The following is a 12,720-nucleotide window of genomic DNA, read 5'->3' as shown; positions in this document are numbered from 1 at the left end:
CTACCTGTGGCCCTATCTCAGAGAAATCATTCCTTTTTATTCAGCTGCTCATTTAGAGGACAAGGCTACTGCAAGCCTCGGGAGTCTGAATCTATAAGAGGTGAGGCGGGAGGGGAGGCTGCCTGCTCTCTGGTGTCACCTTCTCACTTCTTACACTTCTTTTATGTCAGCTCTGTTTTTATTGTTGTTTGGTTTGGTGCGTTGAGACAGGATCTTATGCATGAAACCCTAGTTGACCTTGAGTTTGGGGTCCTTCTGCTCCAGGTTATGTACTTTGCTGGGCCAGGATTTCATGGTGGGTTCCAACTCCTCCCTTTAAGGGCGAGATAATATGTCAAACCTTAGGAAGGGTGGCCCAGCATCACAGGCTCTGCACGTAGGGTGTCGGTTCTGGAGGAGAGGGGCCCGAGGTGCTCTCGGATAAAGGAGACAAATCTACAAATGTGAAGATGCCAGGCCACAGGAGAGAGCCAGGCAGGCAGTCAGGAATCAGCGCTGCACTGTTAAGGTAGAAGAGAAACAGATCCTTCAGGGACAAGACGCGCCAGGGACACCCGAAACACAAAGCAGGCCTGGGATCCCACACCCACGCTGCAGTCTCTCCCGCCTTCCCCGTTACTCCCCCACCCCCAACTCCCGCAGTTCCCCTTCTCGGCCCCTGTGTTCGCTCTCTGCATACCACAGAGGTCAGGCACAAACACAATCCATACATGGATATGGCTCTCGGGTCACGGGCTTTAGCTAATCACCCGGTCAGAAGAAGGTCCTAGCATCTCTCCGGGACAGCTTGGCTTGTCAACACCAATCCCCTTAGTAAAGACCCTCGATCGGGCGTCTATGGGTCACTATCCATCACCAACTAACCTTAGAGCAACTGCATCTTCACGCCCCCCCACCCCACAAGAGAGGAAATTCCACAGCCCTGATGTGATTTGAAACGTGATCCACACGCGGCAGCTCTCTCTCTTCTCACTCTCCCCAGCCAGTACTCAAACTGGGTTTCCCGGGGCCCCTCTCAGGAGGGCTTCCCCGCCCCCCTCTCGCACCCCCTGCTTCTTTCTCTCTGCATTTTACACACTGTAACCCGAGAGGTTGGAAATCCAGCCTCCTTCATCTTCCGTTTCCCACATCCTGCAAGTTTGGAGAGAAGAAGCCCACCCAGAGGACGGAATTCCAAGCATGTGCGCCTCTAACCCCCTCCTCCCACAGCCCCATTCACAAAGAAGATTACTAAAAGAGCCCGAGCTCTAGGGAGGCTCCCTCCCCAGACCCCCCCCCACACACACCTCCCAAGAGCTAACTCTACACCCTCGCTCCTCACGGTCGCCAAAGCCCAAGCAAAATTGAAAATGTCCCGGGACTCTGATTTTTAAGAAAAGCGTTCAAACCGTCAATCAGACCAGGACTGCCCTCGTAAAGAGATTCTCACAGCAGTTCACCCGACTCCTCTTCAGCCTTTCCAGATAAAAGGGATCAGAGAAAGTTGTGTCTTTGGATCTGGGGATAAGATAGTAATGTCACACGTGAGGATTCAAAGAGACACTGTCCCTGAGAACAGATCACGGTGTTCCAACTTTGGGACACTTCTTTCTAAGAGATGTTTCCAGACCAGATTAAACACTGGTTTAAGGGCTGGAGAAGGGGCTCATTGGTTAAAAGCAGCAGCAACAGCAACAAAAGCAAGTGTTGCTCTTCCAGAGGATCCAGGTTCAATTCCCAGCTCCCATATGGTGGCTCACAACCATCCATTAAGCCCTGTTCCAGGGTATCCGTCAGGCAGGCACACAGTGCAAACAGTTCATAGACATGAAGTAAAATAAATACACATATATGTTTTATATATTCTTTTTTAATTTTTTTTTTCGAGACAGGATTTCTCTGTGTAGCTCTGGCTGTCCTGGAACTCACTCTGGAGACCAGGCTGGCCCAGAACTCAGAAATCCGCCTGCCTCTGCCCCCCAAGTGCTGGGATTAAAGGCGTGCGCCACCACCGCCTGGCACATTTTATATATTTAAAGTGGCTTAATGGACCTGTGTAGATGGCTCATAGGGCAACGGCGATTGCCTCCAGCCCTGAGGACTTGGGTTCGATTCCCTTGGTCCCACGCGGTAGGAGAGAACGGACCTCCATGCTTAAGCTCGTCCACACAAAACACATTTTAAGATGTAAGGACCCCAACCGAATGGTTTATTTGTGAAGATGAACAGAAGGGGGTGTATGTGGTTAGGTTTAGCTTAGTTTTTCTTCTTTGTGGGAGCTGAGAGTAGAACCCAGAGTCCAGGGGTACAGGTGGGGTGACTTCCCAGCAAAATCTCCAGCCCCCTTGGCAATGTATTTTTTTCTTCTTTTTCCTTTTTTATTTTCCTTTTTTCCTTTGGTAAATCTCTTGAGTTTCAGCTACCAGGAAATTAGCGATTGCTGCACGTGTCTAGAGGCCAGTTCTTCTGCCCCCCCTCCCCCCAGTCTGAAGTCCTGTCACAGACCGGCATACAGAGAGCAGGGACATCCTTTGACCTCCACTCTCAAAGGTTAGGAAGCAGCCCCTCCTCCCTCCAAGAATTCCTTTTCTCCAAGGGTGATTAACTACCTCAGCCGGCCTTCAAGGAAGGCCAAAAAAGCTGTTTTGAATCTGTACCGGCTCAGAATAATCAGTTCCTGGCATTTCCGGCTTTGTGTGAAGCAGGATTTCCTGTTTCAAGGCGGGCTGGCTCCCCTGTCCTGATATTAGGGAGTCTATGCAATAGATTACTAATCCATATTGTTTTTTTTTTTTTTTTTTTTTTTTTTTTTTCTATTTAGGATAATTAACTTCCTTGCTCAACCCCGCAGCATTTGACCAAAATCCCACGATGAAAATGCCGGCCCATGTTAGTACAGAAAGTCCTGCAGTTAGCAGTCCTCCTTATAATTGACCAAGAAGTCTTGTGGAATTCCAAGAAGAATTCAAGGGGCCAGACCTTGAATATGTAGCAATGAGAATAAGGAACTAACAGAGCGGTGGGCCAGCAAGATGGATGAGTGAGTAAAGGTGCTGGCTGCCGAGCCTGACAACTTTGTTCGAGCCCCACATGGTACAGAAGGAAAGAACAGACTGACCCAATTTGTCCTCTGACCTCTACCTCCGTGGCATGGTATGTAAGCATACTCAACACGGTACAACATACAAACACACAGATACATTTGACTGCAACAAAAACTTTTTAAAGACACGACCAGCCGGGCAGTGGTGGCGCAGGCCTTTAATCCCAGCACTTGGGAGGCAGAGGCAGGCGGATTTCTGAGTGCGAAGCCAGTCTGGTCTGTGAGCATCCCTTCTGATCCTCCAGTTCGTCAGGAGTTGTGTGAACTTGAGAACTACGTATACGTGTACGAGCAGATCTCTAACCGTCCGGCCCCACCTCCACACATGACACTCACAGCCTCCCAGATGCAGTAGTCTAGACTTTGTATCTGGAAGGTTCGCTGGGGTAGTGCAGAAATCCTCTGGTCTTAGCGAGTTCCAAGAAGTTTTTCTTCTCTAACAAATGTTTATCTTCCTTCTGCCTCTTCAGAGTCTAACACTGTAAACCTGACTCAATAATAACTCATCGATCTAGGCAAGCAGTATAGTGTGGTTGACCCAACACGTGCCCAAAACCCTGGGTTCAACCCCCAGCTTCACACACACACACACACACACACACACACACACCTTAAACCGAGTGGTGGTGGCACATGCTTTTAATCCCAACACTCGGAAGACAGAAGCAGGCGGATTTCTGAGTTAAAGGCCAGCCTGGTCTACAGAGTGAGTTCCAGGACAGCCAGGGCGACACAGAGAAACTTTGTCTCAAAATACAAAACAAAACAAAAAGGACTGCCTTTGGAAACCTGATGATCAGAGTTTGACCCCTGGAACCCACAGTGGAAGGAGAAAACCGATCCCCAAAAGTTGTCCTCTGACCTCTATCCTACATGGATGTGGCATACCTATGCCCAAACTCTTAATAATAATTGTTGTGATCATACAAAGATAAAGAGCTATAAGAATATGTTCTGGCGGGGTGTAGGGGAAGAGGGTGCCTCAGCGGGCCCATGCCAAGGCATCCCTTCCCCTTGAGGGACTAGACACACGCCAGTATAGTATAGAATAGAGTTTATTTAGGGAATGGGGAGGAGAGTTAAGAGGCAGAGAAAGGCAGAGAAGGAAAGAGTAGAGGAGTAGAGGCCGGCCATGACCTTGAAGAGAGAGGGGGATCGAGAGGCAAGAGCAAGAGAGAGAGGAGGGGGCAAGCAGCCCCTTTTATAGTGGGCCAGGCCTAATTGGCTGTTGCCAGGTAACTGTGGGGAGGAGCATAGCTGTCAGCTGCCAGCAACTGTGGGGGTGGAGTTTAGACAGAATACCAACAACAATAAAAGTAATGATAATAATACTCATCGTCATCATAATTTAAAATAAATTAAATTAAAAATATAATACAAGAACTTCTTGCCAGATTTGGTGGTTCACACCCACAATCTCAACACAAACACCCTTGATGAGGTGTGAATCAAAGAACATTGGCATCTTTTTTTAAAAAGTGCTCTCAACTCAACAGCCTCCAGAAACGCAAATGGAACTGTGAGAAAATGTGAAATCTGGGCTAGGAGTCATGGTTCAGTGGAAGAGCGAGATGCTTGGAGTATCAGGAGTCCGGTGTCGGATGCCGAGCAAGGGAGGACAAAATAAGGAAGTGTCAAATTATGGTTAGGGCAATGGAAGGACGCTAACAGAGCTCACTAAACGAAGCAGTTAAAGAATGCCCCCCACCCCACCCCCGCAATCTCGTTTACAGCCCCTTCCTTCTGGGGTCCCTACACTTTTATTTTTGAGGAAGGGTCCCATTATGTAGCCTTGCTCACCCTGTAGAGCAAGCTGGCCTCGAACTTGCCTGGGGCCTCCTGAGAGCTGGCGTCTCAGGCATGAGGGAGGTATCAGGCTTGGCTATCAACATTTTACAAGTGCCTGTGTGTGCAAAGAGAGAGGTAAGAAACCACATCATCACAACGGGGAATGAGGAGAACCGACTCCTATTGTTTGTTTTACTCTTTAACCTAGTAATAAATCCCTTGAAACGCCCGTGGTATTCGGAGCATCCCATAGGCGCAGTTGTGGCCTGGGATGTGAGAGCTGCATCGTAGACCTATAGGCTAAAAGACGTCAGGCTGCATCTCAGGCCAGGGGTGTGCTGAAAGGATCGGAGGGAGGGCGAGGGGAGCCCAGCCGAGAACTCCTCGGTCTCAAAAACTCAGCACCTCAATCAAGGGATAAAGCGATAATTAGGCCTCATTATCATGCAAGGCAGCCTCAGCTAAATTGGAATGTACCGGAGAGACGAAAGGCTAGAGGCAGTGCTGGCTACGGCTGGAGACAGGCTTTGATGTCTGCAGGCAAGGTTGTGTTTCATTCAGCCATCCAACCAACCAAAACCAAGCGGGCGGGGAGGAGCAACCCGAAACCAGGCAGATCCAGGCTGCAGGCAGATCCAGGCTGCAGACAGACCTGGGCGAGCGCGGGCCCTGAGTTCCCCCGGGTGGGTGTCTGGGTCCTTCTCTGCCTTCCCCATCTCAGACGAGCTAGGGAAGCCGATCCTTCCGATCAGGGAGAACCTGGATAAGCTATGGTAGACTTTTGTTTTGTTTTGTTTTGTTTTAATCTGCTGAGGGGAGGAAGGAAGACAGATAGGTAATGACTTCGGCGTGTCCCCGGGAGGCCCCAACGAGCGTCGCAGATGCTGCCAGAGCCCTGGGAGGCTGCGAGCTACCGCAGCGTTTACACTCAGTGATGTAGGAGAGAGAGGAAAATGAGCGAGGAAAGTAGGTTAATCTCACAGAGAAGAGGTGGCAGGTATTTTTTTTTTTCAAATACACCGTTCACTCTTAATTGCTTCAGTTCCAGAACTGTAGAGCACGAGGAATTCCTTACGTCCTCATCTCACCCCTCACATGCTTAGTGAATTTGTTTCTCTATTCCCTTTTATTTATTTTTAAATCTTTTTTTTTTTTTTTGGAGGAAAAATTCTCAGTAAGTGGTCCTGGCTATCCTGGAACTGAATATGTAGACCAGGCTGGCCTGGAAGACAGTTATTTGCCTGCTGCTGCTGGCTCCTCTGCACTGAGTGCCAACCTAGTCATTTTTCCATATGTTTTGAAACAGAATCTCTTGTAGCCCAGGCTAGGCTATTGAGCCACATACCCCACCACAGTTTCTTTTCTTTTTGGATCAGCAGGTCCGTTACACATCACTACAAAGCTGCCACTTCAAAAACAGCCGCCTGGGAGATGGCTGAGAGGTCAAGGTACTTTATGTCAAGTCCGACCACCTAGGTTTGGTCCCAGGACATACATGTAGGCGAGAATGAATTCTCACAAGCTGTTCTCTGATCTCCAAACACACACATACATGCACGCTTACATGAATATGAATACATTAAAAAGAAAAGAAAGAGGAGACAAAAAAAAAATCTGGGATATTGCCTCTAACGGACATCCCAGCCTTTGGAATGATCAGGAATTAAAGGATATTATCAGCTACTGTAAGATCTGAGTAAACAGGGACATCTCAGAAAAACACCGGGAGGCCAGGAATTTCCTTAATAAGATAAGCTCAGGAACTTTAGGAAGGTAGCAGATCTCTCCAGAAGGGAGAGGCTAATTAACATTCCTCAGAACACAGGGTGAGAACCAACCTGCGGGTGGGGGCACATTCTGCAGGGTGGATCTTTGCCCACCTTCAGACAAGGGAAGTCCTTGCCACCTCATTCCCTAAAGACCAGTTTAAATCAGTTTAAAAAGTCACACTGTTCTACCAATCACACCGTGTCCAATGGCTGCTGCCCTGAAAATTATAGAAAAGCTCACTGAACAAGTTGTGAGGGGTCACCTCCTTTTCTTGGGGTCTGGGACGGCTCCAGTGCACTGGAATAAAAATCCTCATGCTCTTTGCATCGATCAGGCTCCATGTGATTCACTCAGGGGGTCTCCAGTAAGCTAAGGCTTGACAGGGTCTTACACTACACTGAAAGTTCCAGGCTGTCTTGGGATAAGCGAAAATCTAAGATAAAATGATAAAGCAATGAACCATTTAGAAATGTAAAAAATTAAAATGGCAGAGTATGTTGTTCATCAGGTTGACCTAAGAGAGCTAAATCTTGCCGGGCAGTGGTGGCACAAGCTTTTAATCCCAGCACTTGGGGGGCAGAGGCAGGCGGATTTCTGAGTTCGGGGCCAGCCTGGTCTACCGAGTGAGTTCTAGGAAAGCCAGGGCTACACAGAGAAACCCTGTCTCGAAAAACAAAACAAACAAGCAAATAAACAAAAAAGAAGTCGAGTTGCAGGAGAGGCAGGGAGTTCCAGGCCAGCAGCAGCCAGCTACTTGAGGACCAGTGTCAAGAGAACAAAAAGGTTCTCCCCGTTGCTGCTGTTAGCAACAGCAGTAGCTGGCATCTGCTTTGCCAGCCTTTTAATCCCCACAGGAAGGAGGCAGAGACAGGCTGATCTCTCGGAGTTCCAGGCCAGCCTTGACTAAAGGCTAGTTCCAGGACATTCAAGGCTACACAAAGAAGCCCTGTCTGGGAAAAACCAAGAGGGAATAAAAAAGGAGAGAGGTTCCCTACTGGGACACAGCTGTTTGTCTTTTTCCTCTCTTCATTTGACTGATCCTCAGTTTTGTATTAGACTGATCTGCTAGTTTTGTATTTGCTGTGGGAAGTGTTACTGAAGGCTTGGCCTGTGGAGGAAGAGCCTCCGGGCAGCTCCAGGTGGAAACCTCCATGCCTCCTTCACCTTCCTGTCCTCCAGGAACTGGGTGAGAAGTTCATGAGTCTTGGAGGGAATGCACTGGTCCCTTGTTTTCCTTAAACGGTGCCTGGTTTTGGAGAAACTCTGCAATCTCTTCTCTGAAATTCCCTGAAATGACTCTAGTAGTGTTCCCCAGGAATTTGGGATAAACGGATTGCGCAACATTGAAATTACCCTTCTGATAGCTTCTTCTGCAGAAGTTTTGGGAACAGCACATGCCATCTATGTGTGCATGTGTGTGTGTGTGTGTGTGTGTGTGTGTGTGTGTGTGTGTGTGTGGTGTGTGTGTGTGTGTTGCTGTTGTTCCTGGTTGATGAGACTACGTCTCACTCTGTTTCCCAGGCTAACCTTGAACTAAGAACAATCCTCCTGCCTCAACCTCCCAAGTGTCGGGATTACAGATGTGGTGTCTCATGGGAGTTTTGTTTTCACTGGATTTACAGGGCGGAGGCATGATGAGGGGGGAGGGAAAGAGCCCCAGCAGCTTGTATGGTTTTTTTTTTTTTAAAGTAATAAAATAGCATTCTCCAGAATTTCCAGTAAAACCCATAAGATCAAGGCAGCTCATCCCCAAAATATGTGTGGGATGCTGGGAGCTCCCTGGATTTTCCAGGCAACCCCAACCCCCTCCCTACATCCCAAGGAGAAAAAAAAAATAACTCCCGGGGGTGGGGGGGAAGCCGATGTATTACTTCTGAACAAATCAAAGTCCTCTCAGGCCAGAGCTCTGTGCTCTAAATGCTAGCAGAGTGGATAGCCAGAAACCTACATTTGGTAAATTATTTATCTTATCTCTGGAACTCAGCAAAGCGTGGGGTACAGCGGCTTCTGAAGAAGGATACTGTCCGTGGGTCGGGACTCCAGCTGGAATTTGAACTTTTACTAGAAAAGGGAAAAAAGTTCAGAGACCAGTGGGTTCCGTGAAGCAATCTTTTTTTTTTTTTTTTTTTTTTTTTTTTTTAACGGCTGAAGCAAAGCCAAAGAAAACTGACTTCAGAGTTCTGTGGAACAGGTCTGGTTCGTGTTTTGTCTAGCTAGCTTTGAGTTCCGCCCGTATTAGGAAACTGTCAAAGCACACCAAACGGATAGATAGTAAAGAGCCCGAGCGACTCCATCCAGACCGCTCCATCCACACTTCCTTGGAACCACAGTCCAAAGAACCCTGAGGTGGGGTGGTTCCAAGCTGAACTCCATCCCTTCCGGCTCCCCGGGTCTGTTATTCTTCCCAATGCTGGGCCAGTATTTGGTACCAGTTTCTGTGTGCTATAGTGCCACGTGTGGAAATTCGCTGGCCTGGGATGTGGAGTGGGGACTTGTACAATCTGGACGGGTTTCTGTAGGATCTATGGGCTTTCCGTTAGTCAGTGCTCTTAACCACTGAGCCTTCTCTCCAGCCAATCGCCATAGAGATTGTGCGGCTTGCGGGCTCTGATTGGAGTGTTGACAGAGGAATCAGCTTTCATTGACGATCTTCCTGATGGGTCAGTTTCATCATGCTTACAGGGTTTGGGTTTTTGTTTGTTTATTTGTTTTGTTTTGTTTGTTTGTTTTGATGTTATTTTGTATAGTCTTATTTTTTGTTTTGGTTCGGTTTGGTTTGGTTTTTGTTTTTCGAGACAGGGTTTCTCTGTATAGCCTTGGCTGTCTTGGAGCTCACTCTGTAGACCAGGCTGGCCTGGAACTCAGAAATCCACCTACCTCTGCCTCCCAAGTGCTGGGATTAAAGGCATGCGCCACCACTGCCCGGGAGTATAGTCTTATTATGTAGTCCTGGCGAGCCTGGAACTCACTATGTAGATCAGGATGGCCTGGAATTCACAGGGATCCACCTCCCTCTACCTCTAAAGTACTGGGGTTAAAGGAATGTGCCTTCGATTCATCCTGTCGGCACATTACCCTTACATACTATTTCTACCCTCACTACAAGGTTTCTCTGCTCAGCCCTGGCTGTCCTGGAACTCACTCTGTAGACCAGGCTGGCCTGGAACTCAGAAATCCACCTGCCTCTGCCTCCCAAGTGCTGGGATTAAAGGCGTGCACCACCACTGCCTGGCAGGAAATCTCTTTTATCAGAGCAATGGTAATCTTAACTAAGACAGAAATTGGTACCAGGAGTCGGGTATCATGGTGACAGCCTGTCCCTGTTGTTTTGGGGGAGGATGGAGAAGGACTTTGGATTTAGGGGTTAGGAAAGCCATTGAGTGTTCAAACCTTGTTGAACTGTTCTGTGGGAACTTGGAAGATAAGAGTGTTGAGAGAGTGGAGAGGAAAGCTAGGCTTGGAAAGTCCCAGTGGAGTTTGAGAGACCCTTCATGAATCTATTGGGGCCATTGTATGAAACTGTCCCGCAGTTTCATGAACTGGGTTCTGCCTCTACCAAAGGGAGAAAGGAGACCTGAAACACAAAGTTCGAGAACAAAAGGATACGAAGCCAAGTTGAGGGTTTCCAATCAAGGCTCTCCTTTACTTTGGGGGTTCAGCATTTATATACAAGAGAGCATAACTGAATCTCTAGGTTACAACGACATTTGAATAACATAAGGAATTCAGGAGGAGTCAGGAAGAGTCCGAAAGGGAAGCTGGCTGCTGGGCTGAAAGTGGAGGCTCGGCATCCGCAGGTCTCAACTCAGGGGAATGGCTGGAGGCGCAGTCCACAGTGGGGGAGGAGGTCAACAACAGATGTCCTCAGGCTGTATACATGTCAGCCAGCAGGCATAGCTTCCTTTGTAATCCTCGAAGGTGGAACTCATAGTAGTGAGTCTTTGGTTCAGGCATAGAAGGCATGAGTTGAGTCTTGCAGCTGAGGGACCCCAACAATTGTATATTTTGAATTAAGAATATCTGAATCAGGCCGGGCAGTGGTGGCGCATGCCTTTAATCCCAGCAATTGGGAAACAGAGGCAGGCGGATTCCTGAGTTCGAGGCCAGCCTGGTCTACAGAGTGAGTTCCAGGACAGCCAGGACTACACAGAGAAATCCTGTCTTGAAAAAAGACATTTTCAGAATTAGTGATTGATAAAGGATGGATGGTCCAGCCTACTGTGGGTGATGACATTCCTGGGCTGGTGGTCCTCTGTTCTGTATTAAAGCAGACAGAGCAAGCAAGGAATCAGAACTTTCTATGGCCTCTGCACTGGAGACTTCCCCCATCGATGAAGAGCCAGCGCTGTTTCCCATGGAATGTGAGTGTATGCCCCTGTGCTTGACTTCTCTTTTTCTTTTTGAGTTTTAAGGTCTCCTGAATTCTGGAATTAAAGATTATAGGCCACCCATGGCAGCCTAGAACCCCCTTGGGAACATCTACCGCCTTCCCCTTCCATCTCCTGGACTGACTGGTCTTGTGATCAGCCAGAAGGTAACTTATAGTCCTTGTCCCAGTCCATCCCCTGAGTTACCATCACCCCAGACTTCTGACCCTGGAGGATCAACTCCCTAATTAAAAGGAACTGTCTCCTATGCACTTCATCCAGGCTGGTGAATTCCTTTGGATGCAGGAAGCATCCTTGAGAGGTAGGGTGACTCTCTGGCCACACTTGGGTAACAATCGGCTTTCTGCATCACCTTGCAACTGACAGTAAGAGCTAGGTGGGCAAGCGCCAAGGCCCTCAATGAGAGAAGATATTTTTAGGCAGGGGGATTTCCTCACACCCATCAAATGACACCATGTAGACAGCTGCCTATCCCACAGGACCTGGCACCTTCCCAGGCATGCAGTTAGCTATACACCAGGATGATATAGGAAGGAGGTCTGCCCTTTCTCCCAAAGGGGCTCAGAAGCTGGGGTCACACCATCTGAGTGACTTCAAGCACAAGGCATCCACTCTAAAGCCGCGTGTGGGCCAGGGGTTTAGAGGAGACACCATCTCCCTAAAATTACAAGAACGAGATGTTCGATTGGAGTCAGGAGCCATTGGCTTAATCCCAATAAGTTGCTGCAAAGTGACCATTGAAAATGTTAAAAATATCAAAAAACAAAAAAAAAAGAAAGAAAGAAAGAAAGAAAGTGTTAAAAATAGCTGAGCAGTGGTGGTGCATGCCTTTAATCCCAGCACTTGGGAGGCAGAGGCAGGCGGATTTCAGAGTTCGAGGCCAGCCAGGTCTACATCGTGAGTTTCAGGACAACACAGAGAAACCCTGTCTTTAAAAAAACCAAAAACAAAACAAAAAAAACCAAAAAAACTTGCAAACAAAAATAAAATACACATAGAAATAAGTCAAATAAAAAACTCACCCCAGTGCCTGATGTGTGCTGAACAGGTGTAAGCATGACAGCCAGAAACCTCACTTGAGGGTGCCACCATGAATTTGTTAATTACCAGGCTAAGTCATCGTGTCCCGGGTGCCTGTGATGTCCTTAGCAATTACAGAATTGTGTCTAGGAGGGAGGGAGCTATTATTAGCCTCAAATTACAGGCAAGGAAACTGAGTCTTCAGAGAGGTTCAGCTTGCCCAACCTCCAAATGGCTGAGTCAGGGTGGAGGTGAACCTTCCTGGAGCACATGGGAAGCCTGGAGCAGCTTCCTGCTCAAGGGCTGGGCAGTCAGCCATGGCTTAGCCCGAGTCATATCAAAGCGATCTCGTCCTGCCATAGCCTTCATGGGGCCTGGATCAGGTCAGGTTTGGTTTTGGTTTTTGTTACCTTTACCTTCAAGGCCTTACATATACTTGAGCAAGTGATCTACCTTTGAGTATAGAACCTTCTCTCCTTAAAAAAAAAAAGTATTTTCAACTGGGCAGGCAGGGGTGCTGCACGCCTTCAATCTCAGCATTCAGAAGCAGAGGCAGGTGGATCTCTGGGTTCAAGACTAGCCTGTAGAGAAAAGACCAATGGAATAGAGAAAAGACCAATGGAGCTGAGGGGTTTGTAGCCCCTTAGGATGAACAACAACATGAACTAACTA

At 48.1% G+C, this 12,720-nt stretch overlaps 1 long non-coding RNA gene across 1 annotated transcript in view; it reads right to left on the bottom strand.

Moving 5' to 3' along the window:
- Positions 1–10,348: 10,348 nt before the first annotated feature.
- LOC116075083 overlaps positions 10,349–12,720 on the bottom strand; it is an 18,545-nt gene continuing 16,173 nt past the window's right edge. Inside the window, exon 3 of the long non-coding RNA XR_004112409.1 lies at positions 10,349–10,619. This is a non-coding gene — a long non-coding RNA (uncharacterized LOC116075083). The remainder of the gene's footprint in view (positions 10,620–12,720) is intronic.

This window comes from Mastomys coucha, unplaced genomic scaffold (genome assembly GCF_008632895.1).
Source record: "Mastomys coucha isolate ucsf_1 unplaced genomic scaffold, UCSF_Mcou_1 pScaffold3, whole genome shotgun sequence".
Taxonomy (NCBI): Eukaryota; Metazoa; Chordata; class Mammalia; order Rodentia; family Muridae; genus Mastomys; species Mastomys coucha.
This window is presented reverse-complemented; position numbering and strand designations above follow the sequence as displayed.